The following is a 20,352-nucleotide window of genomic DNA, read 5'->3' as shown; positions in this document are numbered from 1 at the left end:
CTCAATCAACCGACCGGCTTAAATAAAGGACAAAATAAAACATAATAAAAAAATCAATAAATAAATAAAAACGTTACATGTGTCAGCTCGTATTATAAATATTCATTATTTGATATTAAATAAATAAGACGTGTTTTATTTGAGTCACATTTAAACTCTGTGGCTCTTCTCTCTTGGTGTTTCTTTTCTCTTCACACAGACTCTTCATCCTCTCATACTCCATTTCCCATGGTGCTTTGTGGGGGCTTAGCGGGTCACATGACCAGAAGCTGAAGCAGGTGGTGTGGTCACGTGATGTTGTGAGTCGAGTGTGAAGAGGAAGAAGCTGCTCCATCCTGTGAATCTGAGCTTCATCAGTCTCTGCTGCACTAAAGGTAAACGCTCTGACGCCTGTAGAAGAGAATCTGTGACACGAGAGCAGCACGGAGGGAGAGAAAGAGGGGGATTATGGGAGAAAAAGAGGAGAGAGAGGAGGAGGGGGAGGGGAGGCCGGGAGACCTCAGGATGTGTCTGATTTACAAAAACAAACGTGTGGAGCTGAGGATGAGGAGGGTGTCGTGTGGTCTGGGATTTAAAAGAGCGACAGAAGATGGATAAAGAGACAGAGGGATGTGAGGATGAGAGGAAACGAGAGAAAGATTTAAGCAGAGCAGTGAAAAGGTGGTGGTCTGACTCCGGGGGGCGGCTCCTGCTGATGAGCTTCCTGTGGCACAGAGCACGAGGCTAATTACATGGAACTAATGAACGTGATGAGAGTGTGAGCTCAAACAAGAGAGGCCTTTGTGTTTGACTCTTTGTGTTTGACTCGTTTGTGTTTGACTCTTTGTGTTTGACTCTTTGTGTTTGACTCGTTTGTGTTTGACTCGTTTGTGTTTGACTCTTTGTGTTTGACTCTTTGTGTTTGACTCGTTTGTGTTTGACTCTTTGTGTTTGACTCGTTTGTGTTTGACTCGTTTGTGTTTGACTCGTTTGTGTTTGACTCGTTTGTGTTTGACTCGTTTGTGTTTGACTCGAGCTGTGCTCCTCCATTTGCTGGTTTTATTGTCTTTGATTTAATATAATGTTGATCTGAGTTTTATTTCATGAAAAGGTTGAAGTGACGCTGTGTTTTATCCCTGAATCTGAGTTTTTATTCTCACAGGGAAAACTCAGAGTTTGTTTTGAGTCACTGTGATTAGCTGGATTCACCATGACAACGGTAAACAAGAGGAGGCGGCCATGTTAGAGGGACAGGAAGTCATGTGACTGTGGACAGGAAGTCATGTGACTGAGGACAGGTTCAGGTCTGATTTTAAAATGGGACGTTATGTCATAATTTTGTGAGTAATTATTGTGATGCATCAACACATTAGGTGTATTTTTTAGACTTTTGTGGCTCAGATTCTTTTACTCCACTTTGTAAATACTGGACTGAAATGTCTGATATATATTTGAGTATTTGAAGTAGAAACATAAACTGTACTTTTATGTGGCTTTAAATACATTTATTAATTTAAGAAAATGAACTAAATGAACAGATTATTTGCTTGATATAAAACTGATGAACTTGACCAAACTCAGTGAGTTGTTTTATTATAAATTACAAATTGAAATAAAATGATTTCACTTAAAATTAATACGATTTACAGAGACCAAATTACACTGCTCTCTGATCTGTTCTGATGTCGTTTCCTCGTCACACACAGACCTGGAGTTGTGTTTTGTTTCATTCTCACATGTTTAACACACAAACCTGCAGATTTAGGCTGAGAAAACACTGTGTTCCACCTTGTGATGTCATCATGTGGTGATACAGGAAGTGCTCCACTGTGTTTTTAAACTCCACACACCTTCATTTATAGAATCATTTGGATCATTTCAGTCCTGGAGTTGTCTCTTATCTCGACTGAACTAAAGGTAAAAGGAGGAGTTAACTTGAAAACTACCACTCGATGACATCACAAGGTGGAACAGAGCATTTTGAGCTTTGTAGATGTAACAGACTAATAATAAAGTGACTCAAACAAATGAAACAAAACACAACTCCAGGTCTGTTTTTGATGCGGTAACATCGTTCTAACTTGGATTAAAGCTGCAGGAGTCACTTTTGTGCGACACTGGAGCTTTAACAAACGTTTGTAACAATTGTAGATTTAGACATTCTTGTTGAAAAAGCCCCAGTACTTCACTCCAATACTTCACTATAATACTTCAGTACTTCACTATAATACTTCACTCCAGTACTTCACTATAATACTTCAGTACTTCATTATAATACTTCACTCCAGTACTTCACTATAATACTTCAGTACTTCATTATAATACTTCACTCCAGTACTTCACTATAATACTTCAGTACTTCATTATAATACTTCACTCCAGTACTTCACTATAATACTTCAGTACTTCATTATAATACTTCACTCCAGTACTTCACTATAATACTTCAGTACTTCATTATAATACTTCACTCCAGTACTTCTTCCTTCTGTCCAGACACACACATTTTCTCGTCCTCATTTGTCCAAAGAACTTCCTCTGCTTTTTTAAAATGTTTTAGTTTTGTTTTTTGTTTTTTTTTCCAAGCTGACAGTGCTGCTCTGGTCCATGTTTGTTTGCTTGTTTGTTTGTTTGGTGTTTTTTGTTGGTTTGTTGTGGTTTCACTTTTGGTTCTTCCTCCAAAATCCCTGGACGGTTCTGTCACAGGTCAAATGGCCCAGTTCAAACGGCCCAGTTCAAATGGCCCAGTTCAAACGGCCCAGTTCAAACGGCCCAGTTCAAACGGCCCAGGTCACACGGCCCAGTTCAGTCCAGTGAAGCTCAAACATCCAGTGGTTTCATGAAGATTCTCCTGAGTTTTATGACGTAACTGAAACTGAAACTTGTTTTAGAGTTGGTTTTGTTGTTTATGCAGTAAAATCAAACTGAATCACAGACAGAGCAGCTTCTGGAGCTTTGATGTGAACGACAAAACACAGATTTGTATGAAACATATTTGGCAAAAAAAAACCCAAAATGAAATATTTAATTCAACAAAAATGAAGCCAAAATAAACATGGCTCTACTTCTCGGGGTGAGGTTGTTTCCTGTTGTTTAAGGGAAACTGCTGCAAACACAGGCAGAACATGCAAACTCAGACATAAAGCTCCTCCAAAGTCTGGAATCAAACTCAGAACTGTCTGGCTGTGGGGCGAGAGCACCGACCACTGCACCACTGCAACACACGGCCTCACGTTTTCACAAAGTGCAGTCAGAAGTGACACAAAACTACTGTCCACTTTGACTTTTCCTCTTTTCCTGTTTGCACGAGCTGAGTGTGCAGCAGTGTCCGCGGCGACGGCGTTTGGGTGTAAAACGGCCCACGTCTCCACGGAGACGCCGGGACAGATACTGCAGCGTCAGCGCGAGTCCATCTCCGCCGCATTTTACTGTCGTTTGTCTGGCTCCTGTTCAGAATCACCATCTGCTCCAATATTTGCTCTGATAAATGGAGGAGCACGAGTCTGGAGGAGGTGAAGCCGAGGTGACGAGGAGGAGACATACAGCTCTGAGGTTTACACTTTAAGATCTGAGAGCGGAGAATGTCGTTTATAGAGAGTTTGGACGTTTGTGTGTGAATAATGCGGCGGGACGTTCCACAGCTGCAGGTTCAATTCCCAGGTCTCTTTGTGCAGAGTTTGCATGTTCTCCTCTCGTCTGGGTGTGTTTCTTTCTTTCTTCACGCTTCAAACTTTCACTTTTTTCAGCTCAAGTTGTTTTAAATGTTCAGGATGAGTAAACGTGGGTTGAACTCTTTTGCTGTGGGATATTTGTGTTTTGTTTGCCTTAAAGTTACACAAATGTCATGACTAATCCCCTGAAATGTCGTTGTTGAAATGTGAGATGTCGTGGATTCTGTCTGAAGCCAGCAGTGGGCGCAAGGTCGTCTGGAGTTGTGATTCTTGGTGAATGTGAGCGCAGGAGGAGCAGGTTTGGATTAATTCTTTATTCTGGCATTTCGCAAAACTCACTTTACCGACTGCAGTTAGTCCAAAACTCTGCTGCACGACTTTTAGGAACCAAAAAACACGATCATATCACACCAATTCTTGCATCTTTGCACTGGCTTCCTGTTAATTCTAGAGTTGATTTTAAGATTTTATTGTTTGTTTTTAAAGCTTTGAATGGTCTGGCCCCAGATTACACCCCGGTGCGCTCTGAGGTCTGAGGCCCAGCTCCAGCTCGAGGTCCCTAAGACCAGACTTAAAACCAGAGGGGACAGGGCCTTTTCTGTGGTTGGACCTAAACTGTGGAACGTCCTGCCCCCCCACGTTCAAACAGCTCCACTGTAGAGAGTTTAAGTCTCGTCTTAAGACCCACTTTTATTCTCTGGGTTTTAACACCGTGAGTTGTGTGGTCCTCTGTGTTTTTTTATTTATTTTTATGTGTTTTATTGATTTTATGTACAGTTAGTCATTAGTCAAATTAAATGAGCACCTATTTATTCTTGATTGTTGTTCCCTTTTTTTTTATGTCACTTTGTCTCTGTGCAGCACTTTGGAAACAATGTGTTTATGAAATGTGCTTTATAAATAAAGTGGATTGGATTGATTGGACTGGATTAACACCTGATGATGTCACGAGGTGGGACGAGGCTCTTTTAAGTCTAAATTAGACTCAGTAGAAAAGCGTCCGTGACATCAGATCTGCGCCGATACTTTTGTCTGGATCAGACGTTGCCGTCTCAATATCGTCCCAGAAAGTCTCATGTTTGGATTTTTATTCACACAAAGTCATTCTGTCGTCACAAAAACACGTCACATAAAAAAACATCAGTTTGATCTTATTTTTGTTTAGATTTAAGGAAATAAAAGTTTAAATAAAAGTCTCTGCTCTGGGATCGGTTGATATCGGGTATCGGCAGAAGCTGTAATATCGATGTCTCTTCCTCTCCTCCACCTCCTCCTCTTCCTCCTCCTCCTCTTCCTCTCCTCTTCCACCTCCTCCTCCTCCTCTCTTCTCCTCCTCTTCCTATCTTCCTCTCTTCCTCCTCCTCTCTTCCTCTCTTCTCCTCCTCTTCCTCCTCTTCCTCCTCTTCCTCCTCCTCTTCCTCTCTGTACTTACTCGAGCGTAGTTGTTGATATTGATGCAGTGACTCCCGGTGCTGAGTTTGTCCTAAGCTCCGGTCCTTTGCTCCTCTCTCTTCCTCTGTCTCTCTTCCTCTCTTCCTCCTCCTCTTCCTCTCTTCTCCTCCTCTTCCTCTCTTCCTCCTCCTCTTCCTCTCTTCTCCTCCTCTTCCTCCTCCTCTTCCTCTCCGTACTTACTCGAGCGTAGTTGTTGATATTGATGCAGTGACTCCCGGTGCTGAGTTTGTCCAAAGCTCCGGTCCCTTGCTCCTCTCTCTTCCTCTGTCTCTCTTCCTCTTCCTCTCTTCCTCCTCCTCCTCCTCTCTTCTCCTCCTCTTCCTCCTCTTCCTCTCTGTACTTACTCGAGCGTAGTTGTTGATATTGATGCAGTGACTCCCGGTGCTGAGTTTGTCCAAAGCTCCGGTCCTTTGCTTCGCTCAATGAGGGATGGAGAGACTGTCAGAAAACTTACGGACGACTTCGGCTCTGGCTTTGAGATCGATCGGGGAAAATGCCAGCGCCGCCAGCGCCGCCTGCGCTCAGATCGCGAGTGTGCACTTGATATTTGAAGATGTGGTTGTTTTTGCGAGGCAGCAGACTGGAAACGCTCTGAGGGGGAACCTTTCTATTAAAAAAACAAAAGCGCTCAGTGTCAGAGGAGGAGTGGGCGGGGCTTTGGTGAAGATCCACAGAGGGTTTGTGTTTGTGTTTGTGTTTGTGTTTTTGTGGTTTGTTTTTTGTTGGTGGTTCCAGATCAATGCTTCACTTTGTGCTTAGTCTGGATTATTTTGAGTGACAGGTGAAAAACTGATGTGTGTGTGAAAAAAATGGAAAAACAAAAAGACTTTTCAGATGTTTCTCCAGGTTCTAGTCGTTTCTTCTCATTGAGCCTCTGAAGTTGTGTTTGAATCCACTATTTTAAAGACGCCATTTTGTTGATAAATCCCTGTGACACGCCCCCTGTGACACGCCCACTGTGACACGCCCACTGTGACACGCCCCCTGTGACACGCCCACTGTGACACGCCCACTGTGACACGCCCACTGTGACACGCCCACTGTGACACGCCCACTGTGACGTCCGCTCTTCCTTCTCCAGTTTTATTTTCTTAATCGTTGATACTCGTAGATTCTGCAGCGTCGCGTCGTCATTTTGGTACAAACATAAAAACGCTCTGCTCTAGTGTGACGTGCCTCTGTCCATAGGGGGCGCCACAGCGACACGACTCTTTATCGTCATGACGTTTACGGTGACGTCAGCTCCTATTGGACACCACAGTTTATGAACTTGAACTCAGCTGGACTTGTTTGTTTTATTTCGTTGTTTCAGATGAATTTTGTGATTTAAATGTGTAAATTATAACAGAGATGAGAACCATAGAGACACAAGCTCGTAGGTCTGGTTTAAAATGACTTCAGTTACTGCTTCTTTCACTACTACTACGTTTGGATATACAGTGTTGGGAAGTAACTGAATGTTTGTACCCCAAGTAGGTATTTCTGAATAGTAATTTTGAGTAACTGTAACTGAATACCACCAAATGAAAGTAACAGTACCAGAGTACTTTTACTTCTCTAAAATAGACATATTACACTGAAGAACCTGATGACACATTTTTCCTTCAAACTGAACAGTTTTAGTGAAGAAAATCAGAGCAAAAAGAACAAACAGCAACAAACATGAAGCTGTTTTTACTCTATAATATAAAACAACTCATGTGAAAGTATTCAAAGTACTCAGAATACTGTACTCTGATTGGTCTGTGTAACTAAAAACATTTACAGTATTAATCCTATCGCTGCTACTATAGTTACTACTACTACTACTACAAGTATAATACACATAATACAAGTACTACTACTACAATATCTAGTTACTACGTCCACTTCTACTGCTGCTGTGTTTTCTTAAAGTACTTTGTAGTATAAAGTACTGCACTGAGACTGTCTTTATTATGTTTCTTCGTCACACACAGACCTGGACTTTCATTCTCACATGTTTAACACACAAACCTGCAGATTTAGGCTGAGTTCTTCTCTCAAACTGAAAACACTCTGTTCCACCTTGTGATGTCATCATGTGGCAATACAGGAAGTGCTCCACTGTGTTTTTAAACTCCACACACCTTCATTTCTAGAATCATTTGGATCATTTCAGTTTCTGGATAAACTGAGTGTGTGGAACAACCTGGATGATAAATTTAAAGCTGCAACACAATAGAAGTTTTTAAAAAGTATAAAAAACGTATAAAACACGACTTTTTGAACATTTCAGGACTCAGGACTGAATCATGTGACTGTCGTGGTTTGTAGTTTTTCTTTTGTTACATATTGAGTCATTTGTTGTAGAACTGATGCTGCTTTTCTTTGAATTCTTATACATTATTATTATTATTATTATTATTATTATTGTTATTGTTATTGTTATTATTATTATTATTATTATTATTATTATTATTATTATTATTATTGTTATTATTATTATTATTATTATTATTATTATTATTATTATTATTGTTATTGTTATTATTATTATTATTATTATTATTATTATTATTGTTGTTATTATTATTATTATTATTATTATTATTATTATTATTAAATAGGTTTAGACATTATAAGTCATTTTTACTTCAGCCTAAATGTTACGTTGAACCTTAGACAAGTCAATAATGTTTGATTTTTAATGTAATGACCAAATAAAATAAATAACACAGTGAGTTCTTGGGTCCAGTCATTAATAGAAATGATCAGGTTCAACATTTGTGAATTTACTTTTTGGATATTTCATGGTTAATTATGTCATCAATTATGAAAACTGTCTGTTGCTCCGCCCACCTGGGAGTATGACATCACACCCTGGACTCTGAACCCGGCCAATGAGCTGCTCTTGAGTCAGAATAAGTCGTTTTTATCCTCTAAGTCTGCGTTTGCATGCTAGTTGTTGTTAGCTAAACTCCGCCCTCGTCTTCAGGAGTTGTGTAAAGCTCTTATAAACTCATCGTGGTGAGTAATCAGGACGTTCAGAGTGTGTAAAGTGAGGGAGGGGCAGCTCTGGTCCACTGTAAACACTTTAAAATGAACTCGAGCTGCTGTTTTCATGTTTTAATCCGGTGCAGTCTTTAAACGTCTCTGTACGAAGGCGGATTTCGTGTTTTTCTTTCTCGCTGAACCTCCAGATCTAATGAAACGCTACAAAACTTACTGTGCACTTTTTATGCTTACCAGAGCGTGAAACTCTTTTGGACAAGTGGGGCTTTTATCCAGGTCCGTGGGCCAAAATAACTAGGAGGCGTTGGAGTTATCTTTAGGGCGCCGAGCCAACGCCGCGCTGGTCCCAGAGAGATGGACCGTGTGGAGATACAGTTTGGGCAGAGGGAGGTTTGGTCCGTACGGCGCCGGTTTGTGTTCACCTTGTTATGAAATGAAAGTCCCGGCCTCGGGTTTGGCTCCACACCTTGATTTTGTTAAACGCGACGAGTTACACAATCACAGCGTTTTGATCTGACCACAAACATATTTACGTTTGAAAGTGAAGACGAAATAGAACTTTTAAAGACTTGGTTTGTGCTGTTATACTTTGACCTGTCACAATAAAGATTATAAACATTTATAGTTTAATTTATGGACGTTTTTTTTTGTTGTGTTGTACGACTGGGAAAATTTTGGTTATTTTTTGGCTCTGTGGCTCAGATTTAAGATATAAAAGGTTGAAATAATCACCTCTATGACTCATTAAAGATGTAAACTCAGCGCTAAAGTGTTTGTGTCCCGCAGTCGTCCAGGTCTGATCCACAGTAAAAGGAAAATATAAAATCTGTAACTGGACGAAACGTTGTAGGTCGAAGCTGCTTCTTCAGTTCAGGTCAGATTACTGCTGCACTGGCCTTATGTCTGTCTGAATTATTGTTATTTTTTTATAATTATTAATTTTATTTTTTATTATTATATTTGTATTGTATTGTTGTTGTTTTTTTATTATATTTTTATTATTATTTGCTAACTGTTATTTTCTGCAAAGTGAGTTTTTTGTTTGTTTTTTTTCTTTTTTTTAATTAAACATAAATGTGTCAACTGGACACACACTGACGCTAACACACCTGTCTGTTTTTACGTTTTCTGCACTGAGCCTTTATAATTTGTAAATCACCTTAAGTGTCCAAAAAGTCTTTATTATTATTTATTTTTTAATTTATTCATTTATTCATGTATTTATTTATTTTTATTATTATTTGCTAAGTATTATTTTCAGCAAAGTGAGTTACTTTATTTATTTTTAATTAATTTATTTTTTACTAAACACAGCAGAGCAGACGCTTTTTCTCATTTTATGTTTTAAAAATCACATATTTTACAAAACTAACTTTTTTTGACCTTTCAACTTTTGTAACTCCATCACAAACACGCACGGAGTTGTATTTTGTTTCATTAATCCATTCATCCAAAATTGTCTGAGTGTTCAAAAATGCTGTATTTGCATTTTGCCCAAATTGTTACGTCATATAAAAATCTGTATTTGTTCTGTGCAGTTTTTACCCATAAACCATCACTGGACTGTTGGACTGTCACATTGTGTTTACACTATGACCTCCTCTGTTTATTTTGTTCATTCTTATTCCTGACAGCAGAGGGCGCTCCACGGCCTCAACGCCTCAGTAGAAACAGACGTACAGTTTATAAATGTGTGTTTTAAATTTAGACGTTATTTTAAGTTTGTAATTATGAAACACGACCCAGAGCGTTTGAGCGTTTGTGCGACGGATTAAAAACATAAGAATGTACGACACGTCCTCCGCACACTCTCCTCATGGACAGTGTGTGTGGTGTTTGTGCGTTTGTGCGTTTGTTGTGCAGATGTGGAGCGACAGGAGCAGGACATGAACGCACAAACCTCCTCATGTGCAGTGAGATTGTGCAGTGAGACACAGCCCGGACTTTATTACAACAATCAGAGCAGAAAACACAACACAATGTGACACGGTACAACACAACAGAACACAACAGGACACAACAGGACACAACACAACAGAACACAACACAATACAACACAATACAACACAACAGAACACAACACAATAAAACAGAACACAATACAATACGACACAACAGAACAGAACACAACACAGTAGAACACAACATAATACAATACGACACAATACAACAAAACACAACAGGACACAATACAACACAACACGATACAAGACAACAGGACACAAAGATGAGGGGGAGGAGTCTCTTTTCTGTTTTGTTGTGTGATTGTGTAACACAAACACACAAACACACTTCACTAGAATCATCTGGATCATTTCAGTCCTGGAGTTTTCACTCGACTGAACTAAAGGGAAAAGGAGGAGTTAACTCGACAAACTCCCACTTGATGACATCACAAGGTGGAACAGAGCCTTTTGATCTTTGTAGATGTTACAGACTAATAATAAAGTGTGAGTCAAATGTGTGTGAATGAAACAAACACAACTCCAGTGTGTGTTTGTTGATGTAACTGTTCTCACACAGATTAAATCTGCAGGAGTCGGTTTGATTCAGACGTTTTCATTTCTGTTCATTTCTCTTTTGTTTCCTCGTTTTCCGCTCGTCCTGAGCGTCTTCAGTCTAAACCCTGGACTCTCCTGTTCCATTATCCTTTGCCCCGGTGCGTGTTGCTCCAGAGCGCCCCCTGCTGTGGGGTTTGTCTGACACATTTGAGAGCTCATTGATCATATCAGATTGCTTAAGTAATTGATTGTTACTGGTTATTAACCTCGCAGATCTCTGGCCTCTGACGCCGCACGCCGCGGCCTGTAATCAGTCACAAATGGCAGCCGCTAATGAAATTAGTTCCCGGTTCTGCCTCACAACTTTGTTTGTTCCACAAAGTATTGGCAAGGGCAGCGAGGCGCCGTGTCCCCTCCCCCGAGAGACGCCGCAGAGGAGCAGAAGACAGATAATGAGCCGCAAGAGCCGCAAGAGCCGCAAGAGCCGCAAGAGCCGCAAGAGCCGCAAGAGCCGCAAGAGCCGCAAGAGCCGCAAGAGCCGCAAGAGCCGCAAGAGCCGCAAGAGCCGGACTGTGCGGCTCTGAGGAGGAGGACACAACGCAGAGCAAGGAAGTATTCAGTCTACTGTGAGGTACTGCAGGAGAGACAGAGACAGAGAGACAGACAGGGAGAGACAGAGAGAGACAGAGAGAGACACAGAGAGACAGAGGAGGAAGACACAACACAGAACAATGAAGTATTCAGTCTACTGTGAGGTACTGCAGGAGAGAGAGAGACACACACACAGAGAGAGATAGAGACACAGAGAGAGAGACAGAGAGACACAGAGAGAGAGAGACAGAGGAGGAAGACACAACACAGTACAATGAAGTATTCAGTTTACTGTGAGGTACTGCAGGAGAGAAAGAGAGACAGACACAGAGAGACACAGAGAGAGAGAGAGACAATCTACTGTGAGGTACTGTAGGAGAGAGAGACAGAAATTGGAGAGAGATAGAGATTATGAAAGAGAAAATGTGTGAGAGAGAGAAAAAGAGGGGGAGAGAAAGAAAATGAGAGAGACAGATAATCAGAGAGAGAATAAGAGAGAGAGAGAGAATCCATCAGAATTAAATTACGGTGAAACCAGATTAAATAGATTTGCCAGATTAATTACTGCAAAATGAAACAGTTTGAATTTTTGATCAAACATCGACTCAACCCTCAGTTTCATCAGAGCTTTTTTTTTCTGCCTCTCACTTTCATAAACTTCACAATCCACGTTACCATGGCAACTAACAATAAAAAAGTGTTTTGAATTGTCCAGACGCTCCAAACGACGCAACAGGAAACAGAAAGACTGAAGAGTTTGAATAATATTAAGTTTGAATTGTGGATAAAACAGACGTTGTTCTAATGAGGAGGACGCTCGTCTCCCGCGTCTGGAAATGAAAATAGTTGTGATTATTTGGAAAAAAAAAAAATCTGTTTTGGTGAATTCAGGAAAGCAAAAATGTCCTTTTTTTAAAAATTTTTTTGTCAACTCAATTTATTCCAAAGCTGCAGCTCGTCCACATCCTGCTCCAGCCGCGTGTTTCCACTTCACAATTACACTTTTTTTTGTCCTTTGTTCAGTTTGAGCCTCACACTTTTCTGCGTCTGTGGAAGTAAAAACGAAACGGGATGTGACGGATTACACTGCGGACAAATAAACGTCACAATCCCCATGATGCACTGGGGCGTTTGAGTCCGTTACGTTGAATGAGTGAGGAAATATTTGGTTCAAGACGCAGATTTTGTCGCGTCTCCGGTGAAATGTTCTGTCGGGGAGCGTCCAGCGAGGTTCATCCGGTTCAGTCTGATTCTTTTTTTTCAGTTAAATGTTGAGTTTTTGTTTCATCCTGACACTTTGGAGCTCTCTAGCGCCTCACAGTGGTCACGTGACGTTGCTGTGGCGTGCGCTTTCAGATGGTTTAAACAGGTTTTTGATGCTGTTTTTCTCAGGTGTGTGAGAGTAGAAAAGCCCCTTCGTCCCGGTTTAACGTCCCGTGTGCACATTTCTGTATTTCATTCGTCTTTTTAATGTTTGTCATCCCCTCGTTTCAGTCCATAACGCACTTTTCTCTTTTACGCTGGTCAGAAATGTCTAATTTGAGTCTCTCTGTTCAGTCCTTTCATAATAATCACAATAACAGATGGAACTATCACTTTTGCTGCTCAGTGTGTATCGTGTTTGGGGTTTTTTTTGTTTTTTTTTTGTGAATTTTTGTGACATTTTAGGTTATTTTTTCCACAGTGATACGACTTGAGCTGTGGGAGATTGAATCATGAACTAAAATTATAATTACCCTCATTTTTTAACACTATTGTTCAGGCAGAATGTTCATTTTGTTGATTCTTCTGCTTCATCGTTTTAGTTTAATTTGATCATTTATTGTCTATTTTTACTTGGGCAAACTATCTACGCCTGTTCTGTTTAAATCACCTGACCACTGTGAGGCGCTACTGAGCAGAACAAACTAAACCTCGGACTGAAAAAAAGAGTAGATTTAAAAAATGCCTTTAGCGTTTTCCAGAATAACGACTTTGTGGCTTTGTAAATCTGAATATCGAAGAGACCGCCCCCTTCTGTCCAAACACATGAGCCACACGCTGTACGAGGATCTCAGCGGCTCAATTGTAGAGCTCTTAAAGACGGACATCGCTGTTAGCCGTTAGCTGTTAGCTGTTAGCTGTTAGCGTAGCCTTGACGGAAGTAAACAGTCAGGACATGTAAAGAGAAAACGTGTGATTTTGTTACGCTGCGACTCGAAAGTTTGGACACAGATATTTGGAATTATGTTGCAAAAAAAAACTCAAAATAACTTAATATTTTTCATACTTTATATTTAAACTCTCAAAAAAGTCACTTATTTCACTTTTTTCGCTGTTTCCTAAAATAATCGCTAAAGAAAAAGGTTCATTTTGTGACCACAGATTATTCACTAGTGAGTCATTAAAAGACCCATTGTGTAACTTTCTGGAGGTGGTGTCACATCCAGGAAAAGAAAAGAAAAAGAAAAGTTCAAACCAAACGTTGGAACGATCTCCATGGACATAGATTTATGCCATACTGTGGAACATTTTGTCAAGTGTGAAGTGAGTTCTGTGGCGTTTTCCAGTGAGATAAAAGAAAAAAAAAACATCTTATTTTTATTTCAGTCTGTTTCTTTGGCTAAAAAGTTCTGCAGTGGGGCTTTAAATCTCGCTCTAAAAAGGCTTTAATTCTCCCGGGACGGTCTCTGCCCACCGTGGAGCTCCCCACATGTCGGGATGGCGTTTCCATGGCGCCGGCCGTGAGACGTTCCAGCTCCAGGAAGCGTCAGCCGCGGGGCCGGAGCATATGTGGCACGAGCAGGAAACACGAGCCACGTCCAGAATGTCCAGTCCCTCCATCTGCCCCAGAGCGACGGCCAGCGCCAGGAACCTACACCCTCCAACCTCCACCATACACCCTCCACTCTCTACTCTCCACTCTCCACCCCTCCACTCTCCACTCTCCTCCACTCCTCCACCCCTCTACTCCTCTACTCTCCACTCTCCAACCTCCACTCTCCACTCTCTACTCTCCACTCTCCTCCACTCCTCCACCCCTCTACTCCTCTACTCTCCACTCTCCAACCTCCACTCTCCACTCTCTACTCTCCACTCTCCTCCACTCCTCCACCCTCCACCCTCCACCCTCCACCCTCCACCCTCCACTCTCCACTCTCCACTCCTCCACTCTCCTCCACTCCTCCACCCTCCACCCTCCACCCTCCAACCTCCACTCTCCACCCTCCACTCCTCCACTCTCCAACCTCCACCCCTCCACTCTCCACTCTCCAACCTCCTCTACTCCTCCACTCCTCCACCCTCCACTCCTCTACTCTCCAACCTCCACTCTCCACTCTCCTCCACTCCTCCACCCTCCACCCTCCAACCTCCACTCTCCACTCTCCAACCTCCTCTACTCCTCCACTCTCCAACCTCCACTCCTCCACTCTCCAACCTCCACTCCTCCACTCCTCCAACCTCCACCCCTCCACTCCTCCACCCCTCCACTCGTCCACTCCTCCACTCCTCCATTCTCCACTCCTCCACCCCTCCACTGCTCCACCCCTCCACTCGTCCACTCCTCCACTCCTCCATTCTCCACTCCTCCACTCCTCCACTCTCCACCCCTCCACTCCTCCACTCTCCAACCTCCACTCTCCACTCCTCCACCCTCCAACCTCCACTCTCCACTCCTCCACTCTCCACCCCTCCACTCTACACTCCTCCACCCTCCAACCTCCACTCCTCCACTCTCCACTCTTCCACCCTCCACCCCTCCACTCTCCACTCCTCCACTCCTCCGCTCTCCACTCCTCCACTCCTCCACCCCTCCATGAGAAAAGAGGGGACATTCTAATATACCAAGTCCCAGGGGGGCTCTGCCATCCGGGCGGAGATGTCAAACCGTCAATGGGCACATCCAGAGCACAGGGGGCGGCGGAGAGGGGGCGGCGGAGAGGGGGCGGCGGAGAGGGGGCGGCGGAGAGGGGGCGGCGTGCGGTGCATTTGTAAATCGACTGAAGGAGGAAGTGGACCCAGTGCGGCAGAGTCGTCGGCCAAAGATTATTCCAGTTCCTTTAGACGGGGCCAAGTCCTCGGGCGGCCCACTCCGGTCCAGAGGGTGGAGTTTTACCACAGTGCCCCCGGTGGAGGCCAGAGCGCACTGCCCCCGGAGACACAGTCCACAGCTGCTGGTCCACGAGGCGTCCAAACTTTGACACGGTTTGGATTCAACATTTCAACAAACAAGTGACTTTTCTGGACCAAATTTAGAAACTAGGTTCTCAAAAGTTTAAAAAATCAAATATTATAGATTCTAAAACTGTGTGTCACCTGGAATATAAAAGAAAGTACTAATATTTAATGAAAAAAATCTGATTGGTGACGACATTAATGCAGAAAAAAAAACAAAAACTAAACAAAACACTGCAAATTCTGAGCTTTAGACGTTTGTCATTTGAACAATTTTCACTCAAAAACAGCCAAACCGGGGCCAATGGTACATGTACTTTTTTTGTTTTTTGTTTTTTTTTTTTTGCTGTGGCTTCTCTCAGATTTTACTTTCCTCATTCAAAATTCCAAATGTTGTGTCCTCTGTAAATCCTTTAAATCATTTCTTAAAAATCCGTTCTGAATAATTAGTTCCAGGGAAATAAAACGATAATGAAATGAACCTTATTCTTGGATTCTGCAGGACTTTGTTTAGTGAAGCTCTGTTTTTTCTTGTTGGAGTGAGGTTGGGACTGATTCGTTGTTGCATTTTTGTTTTTACAGTTTTATTTTGACTTGATGAACTTACTGCGTCTTAAAGGGCCAGTACCTGTTTTTTGTTTACGTATTTGAGCGAAATTAGTCCCACAGACACAATCAGCTGGAGGTCAAAATAAGTCGACTGTGTACTGTCTGCAGCAAATTATAAAGTTTGTTACTGTCAGAGGATCAGGAAGTGTGTGGTTAGCATGCTCTCTGTGGCCTCTGAAGGTTTTCTCACTTATAAACTCATTGTGGTGAGTGATTAGGATGTTCTGAACGCAAAAGATACGTGAGGAAAAAACTTTGGACCAATGCAAACTGTTTAAAATGAACTAGCCGTGTTTTTTCATGTTTTAAGTTGTGAGAATCAGGTGTAAGATTCATTTTGAGGTGTGTTTTTGTAACTTGAAGAAAAACTGCAGCCTGTAGTTAATGAGAGAAACTCATCGAGACACAGCAAGAACGTGCAAATTCTGTACAGAAAGGTCCAGAAATCAAACATAAAAAGTTAAGAAAACAAACAAAAACAACCTCCAAATAACTAAGAAAAATTATAATAAAAATAACTAAACAAAACCCCTAAAAATAACAAAAAAAAACACCCAAGCAAAAAAAAAAACAGAAAAAATAAACTCAAAATAACAAAAAAAATACAAAAAAAAATAATTAATTAATACATTAAAATAATAATAATAATAATAATAATAATAATAATAATAAACCCCTCAAAATAACAAAAACAAATCAAAACTCAAAATAACTAGAAAAAAAATGAACCCCAGGAAAACAACAACCTAAAAAAATAAATAAATAAATAAATACTTTCAAAATAATAATAATAATAATAATAATAATAATAATAATAATAATAATAATAATAATAATAAACCCCTCAAAATAACAAAAATAAAAACAAACAAAAACTCAAAATAACTCAAAAACATTAACCCCAGGATCATGTAGAGGGTTAATATGAACATTTAAGACCAGAATGACGAGTCTGAACCAGCAGGTACAGACAGAGGACACAGGAAGTGCAATCATGATGACTTCCTGTTTGGAGCGCGGTTGCTAGCAGGTTAGCTAAACTCATTTACATATTCAGTCTGTGGGATGGACTGCAGGGGGAGGGGCCAGATTTAGTCGCTGATAGAGACTTATTTCTAAAACTCGTCTTAAATCTGACTCTCGTCCCGGAGGAGGCGGAGCTGGAGTCGTGCTGATATCGATACCGAGTTTTATTGAGCGAAAATCAGCCGTGAAACTGAGTGAAGCCGTGAAGTGACTGCAGTCTTTTATGTGTGCGGCTGATAAGGGCTTTTTGAGCGCACAAAGGCTGTAGTATCACAACGCACACAACCGACTGCACAACAAGGCCGTACGTTTGACTCAACGCAACGAAAAAAAACAACACAGTGACATCTGAAAGACTCTGCGTTATGATAAAACAGGGACGTACAAACTTTCTCCACGACGGGACGGACGGGAAAACATAATCGAAGTGGAGCGATTATGAAATGATGTGAAATTACGACTGTTACCGTAGCAATTAACAATTTAACACAAAATTGTATGTGTTTTGAATGAGTAAATGTGCTCAAAATGTTGTATACAGCAGGACATCGAAGCCCATGAATACAGAGAACATCCAGTGTTTGTTTAGTCGAGGTTTACTGTAAAAAGAAATAAAAAAAATAAGTGCGTTTCAAAATAATTTGGGCCAATTCATTGAAAACCAACAAAAAATGAGCCTAAACTTGTGTCTGCGATTAGTAAGATTTGAAGATTTACCATCACAAACAAAGGCTACCTGGCGTTGTGCTTTGTTTCATTTAAGGTCACACGTTACGCTTCCATTCCACCTTGTGATGTCATCAAGTGGTGATACAGGAAGTGCTCCGCTGTGTTTTTAAACTCCACACACCTTCATTTATAGAATCATTTGGATCATTTCAGCTCTGGAATTGACTCTTATCTCGACTGAACTAAAGGTAAAAGGAGCTGTTCACTTGAAATAAGCTACCACTTGATGACATCACAAGGTGGAACAGAGCGTTTTGTGCTTTGCAGATGTAACAGACGGATAAAAACACACCTCCAGGTCTGTTTTTGACGCGATAACGACATTATAACATGGATTAAAGCTCAAAACAGTCCATTTTATGTAACGTAGGGCCTTTAATACATGTTTAAATTACTCTTCATCTGGGGCATCACCTGCTCCACAGTTCAAAATGCTCTGTTCCACATTGTGACATCACTAGGTGGTGTTTTGGACTGGATTACTTTTAGTTGTTTTCCACATTATTATTATTATTTTTTACTGCAAAACCTGAAATTCCAGTGTGTCCTTTACGATTTGCACTCTTTAAAGACGCACTCAAGCTCCGCCCTCTGCTCGTCTCCATGGAGATGTTATTCTCTGGAATGTTCCACACTGTTGCATTAAGCTCTTGTGTTTATTCAGTTGCTGGTGGATAAAATAAATAAATAACTAGAAAAAAAAGATCACCTCTGCGTTCTGTCTCTACACTGGACAAGTTTGTAGAGACATTGAATCCTCTTCTTTGAAACGTTCCAGGTTAAAGTAAAAACATCTCCATGGAAACGAGGAGGTGTCGAACTCTGCTCTGCTCTGTGAAAGTTCCACAGTGCAGCTTTAAGATCTCGAGGCTTGACTAAACCCTCTCTCTCTCGCGTCTGATGTGGCCAAACAAAGTAAATCCCTCCAAACATGTTGAATAAAAGCAGATCCCTCAGTGATTATTCCCACATTTGTAATTATAAATGTTAATTAAACAGTTCAAAGCGTCTCTGCTGATTGTGTCTTTTATTTAATTGCTTCATTCACTGGTTTAACAATGAAAAGTTCAATTCAAATATCTCCTTTTTTTTTGCTGACACTCGAAACTGCAAAACCTAATCAATCTTTTCGTTCGTATGGCCTCGATACAGGGCTGTGTTTGGAAGGGCATCTGATGTTAAACTGTGATGATTTACGCTGGAAAACACAAAATAAATAGTCAAAATCTTATATAATTAAACATTTTATGGGATTTTCTGTGGAGTATTAAGTGTAACACACATTTATATCACTGCGTTACCTTTTATTCTGAAAATTCTACATTCACCAAAACATATTAAACTTAATAAAATGAGTCCACCTTCGTTTTGCTCTCCAGGCTAAGTCACGCCCCCTTCAGAGCACTAGCGCTAATGAACCCGCTGCACACACAGATCACATCAGGTTTGTGAAGTTGTATGTGTTGTTTTCTATCCTGCTTTTGTAAATTTATGAAAAATGTTGTGGGCGGAGCCTCGTACACGCTCGTACTGCTGCCCGTACAGAGGGGAGAGATCGCTAGATTACTCAAACATGCATAGATGACGTATAAAACCACTTCAGCCATGTTTTTGATGAGAGAGTAACGTCATAACATGGTAGAACAATAATAATATCTGGACTTTAATCATTTGTTTTAGCAAAACATACAACAAAAGAACAAATGTATCTGACTTTTTACATGAGCTGATACTAAAATACTCTGACATTCTCACTAGAAATCCAACATCTAGTCCTGTGATACATGTTCTTTCGTTCTAAAAATACATTTAAAGACGTGGCGTGGAGTGAACTACAGCGGCGTATGTGGTTATAAATGTAGGTACGAGGGGGCGGGGCCGTTCCACCGCCCCCTCGGTAACATCACAGCTACTTTCGGCAAAGGTCAGTCCATAGAAAGCAGAGCAGAGAGAGTCGACCGCACGCTCCGCTGTCCTTTACAGAAATGCCAGAGCCGCACTGGGAACGTGGGACTGGGAGGAGACGGGAGCAGCTTCTCAAAGGTTTAGATGAAACTTCAACTGACTTTTTGGAGTTCTTCACGTGGGACTAAGCTCCGCCCACAGCCGTGTTTCAAATAGAGACGCTAAACTGGGCAGTGGAGGGAGGAGTAAAGAAAAGAGTGAGGGTCTGAGGGTCTGGGGGTGTGAGGAGCAGTGTGATTGGTCAAACAGATGCACATTTCAAACAGAACAAGTGATGCATTTAAAATCCATCACTAAACTCACTAAGAAACTGTATGAGGGACTGAGACGTCTGAATGTCTCTCTCGCTTCGTAATCATTTATAAGGGAACATTTAATTCAAGATGACATGGTTGTATAAGGATAAGGACTGAGAAATGAGATGGGAAAAAGGGCTTTTGGCTGTTTTGTGTCACAAAAATGGAATATATTTCAAGGACAAGCCAAACTGGAGACTTTGGTGCCACAAATGCAGTTTAATAATGCGGTAACGAACCTTTATACTCACATCTGCTCCTGTTTTGGACTGATTTGTTTTGTTTGTTTTTCTGTTTTTGTTTGTATTTTTTTCTATATTTTCATCTCATTGGGTCTCCCTGTAGAAACAAATATGAATAAAGTAAATGAAAAGAAAAAAACAAACTCCGCCCCTGCAGCCAGGT

General features: G+C 41.2%; 1 protein-coding gene across 1 annotated transcript in view; it reads left to right on the top strand.

The window, feature by feature from the left end:
• Window positions 1-274: 274 nt before the first annotated feature.
• tsnare1 (T-SNARE Domain Containing 1) overlaps window positions 275-20,352 on the top strand; it is a 266,917-nt gene continuing 246,839 nt past the window's right edge. The window contains exon 1 of the mRNA XM_055227705.1: window positions 275-374. The gene's annotated coding sequence lies outside the window, so the exon portion shown is untranslated. The remainder of the gene's footprint in view (window positions 375-20,352) is intronic.

This window comes from Periophthalmus magnuspinnatus, chromosome 16 (genome assembly GCF_009829125.3).
Source record: "Periophthalmus magnuspinnatus isolate fPerMag1 chromosome 16, fPerMag1.2.pri, whole genome shotgun sequence".
Lineage (NCBI taxonomy): Eukaryota > Metazoa > Chordata > Actinopteri > Gobiiformes > Gobiidae > Periophthalmus > Periophthalmus magnuspinnatus.
Note: the sequence above shows the minus strand (reverse complement) of the source record. Positions and strands in the feature narration are given on the sequence as shown.